A 5,378-nucleotide genomic window follows, 5' to 3' on the forward strand; every position below is an offset into this window, starting at 1 on the left:
TCATGACTAGTAAGCTGCTTCCGGGGGTTTGTTTACGATTCCAATCTGTGAATGTAATTATTTTTTTTTCTCATCTTGAATCTGTATTTGTTTGTTTTGCCATTGCAGGAGCTGACGGTGACCGACGACACGGTGTTGGAGGAGCACTCGGAAGACCCGAGCTTAGTTCAGATTCGGCTTATCGGCGAGGGAGGTCAGTGCCCTGCGTGAAGTCCTTTGTTTGTGGGATTGTTGTGCCTGTGCGGTATCTTCCCTTCCCTCTTCCTTCTCTTTATTCCACCTCCTCATCCTCATCCTCCACTTCATCCTTCTCTTGTTTGTCTCTCCTTTTCCATCATCACCATCATCACCAACATCACCACCGTCATCACCATCATTATCACCACCGTCATCAACATCACCATCACCACCACCACCACCACCACCATCTTCATCCCATCATCATCATCATCATCATCCACCTCTTCCCTTTCCCCCTCTTCCTCCCTCTCCTCCTCCTCCTCTCCCCCCCCTCCCCCCTCCCCCCTCGTCCTGCCCCTTAAGGCGCGTCTGCGAACTTGCCCCCCCCCTCCCCCTCCCCCTCCCAATGATTAACGGTCTCGATGCTCGTCTGGAATTCCTCTCCAGTTCTTTTTCTTCTCTTTATATTTTTTTTTCGTCACTTCTTTTTCTTTTGCCCTTTTTTGACGAGATGGTAGGGTGGGGGAGAGGAGGGGGAGAAAGGAAAGAGACTGGCTCCTGACGCCATCTATTTTACGGTGGCAAAAAATGAAGTAAAAATGAAAACAAGAAACGAGGGAGAGAAAAAAGGGTCTGAAGATGACTTGAATACTTGATTGAGACGGAGACACTTGCCCAGTTTTTTTTTGTTGTTGTTGCTCGTTTTTCCTACTTTGTTTTTTCCTCTTTGCATTTTAGTCCTTGTCCATCCTTTTTCTTCTTCATTTTCTTCTTGGTTTTCATCTTGGTATTATTATTATCGTTACAGTTATTCTCATTGTTGTTTTTATTGTTGATTCTTGCTTCTGTTTTGTTTTTCATGCTGTATCATTTCGCTATTACTATTACTTCTTTTGTTTCTGCTTCCTATTCTTACCTTTATTTTACCACTCTCAGTCACTTTAATAGTGCATAATCTATCTATATAGTGTGACTTTTTTTGCCATTATTTTTTATATAGCTTCAGTTCACTTTATTTATATCGTTTTATTCGCTTCAGTAACGACCGACAAAGAAATGATTTAAAATTCATAGATTTCTGTTCAGCATTTTTACTCAATGATTAAAAAGATAGAAAAGAAAAATACTCAGTAATGACAGGATGAAAAATAAAAATAAAAGCAAAACCAAAAATAACCCTTAGTTATGATAAACGAGAAGCGCTTTCAAATCCAGCGGCCAGGGAAGCGCCGGACGGAGTCTCGACGGCCCCAGTCCGCGCCGGACGGAGGTCGCGGGAACAAATCTTCTTGTTGGTTTTGGCGTGCGAATCTCGCGGTCACGTGACTCTACGGAGGAGGTGGCAGGTGGGGTGGGGGGGGTGCTATGGGTTGCTGGGACTTGTGGAGGATGTAGGGGATTTAGGGGAATTGTTGGGGTAGGGGTAATGATAGGTGTGGAGAGAGGAGTGTGTAGGGATGGTATGAATGGGCATGGAGTAGGGGCGGGGGTTATGTGGAAAGGGTATTGAAAGGGAGAGGGGGTTATATGAGGTGGTGTCACTGTAGAGGGAGGATAGGGGCGTGTGGTAGAAGGGCAACTGAAAGGAAGGGGATTATTATACATAGGTAGGGGGTAGACAAAGGAAGTGAATTGCTGTTCTTCAAGGTGTGCGATAAGTGGAGGGTCTGAGTCTCATTTCTTTCTTCCGAGATGGTTTTGGTTTTGTACAGTTGTTAAAAAAATGAGTGAGTTGACAAATTTATTTTTAGAGCGATTTGCATGAGACATATGTTTTGTGCGGTCGAGTTTGATGTTCCGCTTATCAAACTGGAATTTCCCTTCTGAAGGAAATCTGTGCAGTACGCGCGCGACTCTCTTTGTCAAGCGAACGGAAAGAGGAGTTCCACGGTATTGAACGATCCGGGGGCAGTTCTGTCGTCTTCGTTAAGCTACTTTAATAATGTAGTGAAAGGGAGAGGCAGGCAGAGAGGCAGATAGGAACAGCAAAATAGAAACATGCAATCAGAAGACGTATCGAAAGAAAATTAACCTTAAAAGCGAAATGAATAATCGAGATTAGGCACCCGTGGCTAGTCGACAGGCGAGGGGAAGCGGTAGAACATTCTAGCTTTAATATTGGGGTTGTCTGAATAGAGTAAAGGCAGCTTGCTGTATCCCTCTAATACTGGTTGCTGTGTATATGACAAGGTTACAAAAAGGAGGTTGGAACCCACGGAGCTTTGCGAGAGGATAACAACAACGGGATATTTCGGGCTGGTGCACCTACTACGAGCGCTTGTGACATGTCAACAAACGAATTTTCATATACGTAGAGATGTTGACAAGATTCAGTATGTATATTGTAAAGTAATTGTGCTTAATACTTTATATAAACTGTATGAATGGATTCGTATAATTAAACAAGAGAACAAACATAAAGCATAAACCAGGTAATTTAATTGATATCATAAAGCTAAAGATAGTAATACATAGAAAATTATGATAATATGAATATGGATCATGTGCTTGTTGCGTGAGAGTGGAGGCAAAAAGGAAGTTTCTTGACCTTGATAGGAGGGTCCGTCAGCACAGCTTTTGCTGTGTATTGTTCTGACAGAATGGGCTGAGCAATAACTTGCTAGCAAACATGAATATAAAGGAAGTTATGGCTATTTATGATAACAATTCTGAGTAGCAGAAGAGAAAGAGGGAGAGGTAACACAAGCAAGAAGCACGGGCGGATGTAGCTTAGCGTGCAGCTGATGAGTTTATTGGTTGCAGGAGGGCCGGGGTAGGGGCAGGGGCAGGGGAAGGGTGGTATCAGGTGAGGGCTCCCCTGCTGTGATATAACGTGACAGTTGAACATAATGCAACACACATCCTGGCAATTGCCGCTTCTGCTGTTGCTATCGACGCGCACGCAATCGTTGGGACACGGAGCACACCCGTGTATAGACACACAAAAACACACTCATAGACTAACACACGCACACACAAAAAACACAAATACACACAAACAAACACATACACTCACACACGCGAGCTCGCCATGGAAGAAATAGCTGTAATTTTATAAAACCTAGAGAGTTATCGGGTAAAAAATATATATTTTTTTAAAATTCTGAGAGCCATTAGTTGATCTGCAGTACACGGTCTCCGGGAACTCATTACGTCACATGAACTCTTCTGGTCACGTACTGTCCAGAGCTGATTATCTGCGAATTACGTCGGTTGCGTGAAAACATAGGAAAGCTGCAACTTTATTGCAAATTTGTCGGGTGGTGCAATTCTTCCCCCCCCCCACACACACACACTACCTGAATGTTTGAGCTTTTTTGTGGGGATGGATGAGGTTGGGGTAAGGGGTAGGGGAAGGGAGGGGATGCTTTCCATTGGATATGATCGATCGCCCAAGAAATTAATAGGGTTAACCAAAGGTCAAACGTAGGAATATGTGACCGAAACAAAAAGAAATGTGTTGTTTGGTTGTTGTGGAAGTGATGTGATTAAGGTGAACGAGGGGGAGGAGAAGGAGGAGGAGGAAGAGAAGAAGAAAGGAAGACGGATGCGGAAGGGAGGAGGAGAAGGAGCACGACGACGAGGATGAGATGAGGAAGAGAGGGATAATGAAGAAGAGAGAGAGAGAGAGGAATGATTGTGCTACTAATCCCCTTTTTTTTCTTCTTCTCCTTTCATTTGTTACCCTTTTTTTTAATCAATTTTGTGTATACATATTTTTTTTCTTTTACTCTTCTGGAGTGGCTTGGCTTGTTCGCTTCCTTTCATGAGCTTTAGATGGCTTTAGGAGCGAGAGTTATTGAAACTTTTTATCTTTCTTTTCTTTCCACTGTCTTGTTTCTTTTGCAGTGGCGTTTCCTTTAATGTGTTTTTTGTCTTTGTTATTTATTTTGTTCATTAGTCTTTTGCACTCGTTATGGTTCTTTTTCTTTCTCTTCTTTCTGTCTCTCTTTCTCTGTCTATCTGTTTCTTTTTTCTTCACACTCTTCATCTTTCATGCTCTCCTCTCTCCTCTTCTCCTTATCTATTTCTTTACCTCATCCTTTTGAGATGTAAGTAACCACTTGTTACACATGTCAAAGTCAAAAAGTCTCTTTGTCCTTGTTCCTTTTGTTAATGAATGGATGGTCGAGATGAAGGAAGATGAGAGAAGTAGAAGAGGATAAAGTTATGCGGAAGTAAGGGATAAAGAAATGGAAAGAGAAAAAAATGTTTGGCTTGGTTACTTTGTGGATTTAACCGTATAGTGATTGGGAAAAGGGGGGGCGGGAGAGAGAGAGGTGACAGGGGAAGGGAGAGTGAAAAAGGACAGGAGATTTAAAGGGAAGATAATGGGAGACAGACAAAGAAAAATGAAGGAGAAAGAGAAAGAAAAAGAGATAGATAGCGGAGGGTGGAAGCATAGATAACAAAATAAAAAAATGAGAAAGATCTGGAAATTGAGACAGGGAGAAAAATAAAATAGAATGCTGTAGATAATGCAGTGATAGGTGGAGTGTGACGCATTAAACTCAACACTGATTCTTTCATGCCACAGTTGCGAGTTACATGCAAGCAAATTCTGCAACTGAACGTCCGCCAATGGGATTACAGTTAATTGAATAGCTTTTTTCGCAACGCAGTGCAGCTTTAATCTGATTTTTTTGAGGCAAGTGAAATGTTAACTATAATGACAATAATAATGAAAATTGATTTTCATCTTGTTACAAATATTACAGAGAGAGAGACAGAGAGAGAGAGACAGAGACAGAGACAGAGAGAGAGAGAGAGAGAGAGAGAGAGAGAGAGAGAGAGAGAGAGAGAGAGAGAGAGAGAGAGAGAGAGAGAGAATATGCGAGAGGAAGAAAGAAAGAAGCGATTAAAAGATAAAGAAAGAAATGATAGATAAGAAATAGACAAAAAGAAGAGGAATTGAAGAAGAAACAGATAATTAAAATGAAATGCAATAAGTAGAAAAAACGAAGAAAAAGAAGAAGCGAAGTAAAGGAGAAGAAAGAGAAAGAAAGAGAGAGAAAGAGACTCAGCAAGAGACAGAGAAAGAGAGCGAGCATGGGGGAGAATGAAGACAAGTCTTTCCTCAGAATAGATCAGCGCAAACCCCGGCCAAGGATGCTGCCGATCCGCGGCGGGTTGACGGGATAAGGTGCGGGAAGCTTGTTCACAGCTGTTCGGGTGGGGTGGGGGGGGGGGGGCGTGGG

At 42.5% G+C, this 5,378-nt stretch overlaps 1 long non-coding RNA gene across 1 annotated transcript in view; it reads left to right on the forward strand.

The window, feature by feature from the left end:
* The window catches only part of LOC147471994 (uncharacterized), a 5,373-nt gene extending 5,139 nt beyond the window's left edge, over positions 1–234 (forward strand). Inside the window, exon 2 of the long non-coding RNA XR_015190943.1 lies at positions 109–234. This is a non-coding gene — a long non-coding RNA (uncharacterized LOC147471994). The remainder of the gene's footprint in view (positions 1–108) is intronic.
* Positions 235–5,378: the final 5,144 nt, after the last annotated feature.

This window comes from Penaeus japonicus, unplaced genomic scaffold (genome assembly GCF_977035675.1).
Source record: "Penaeus japonicus unplaced genomic scaffold, GWHDUDI00000001_assembly GWHDUDI00000004, whole genome shotgun sequence".
Lineage (NCBI taxonomy): Eukaryota > Metazoa > Arthropoda > Malacostraca > Decapoda > Penaeidae > Penaeus > Penaeus japonicus.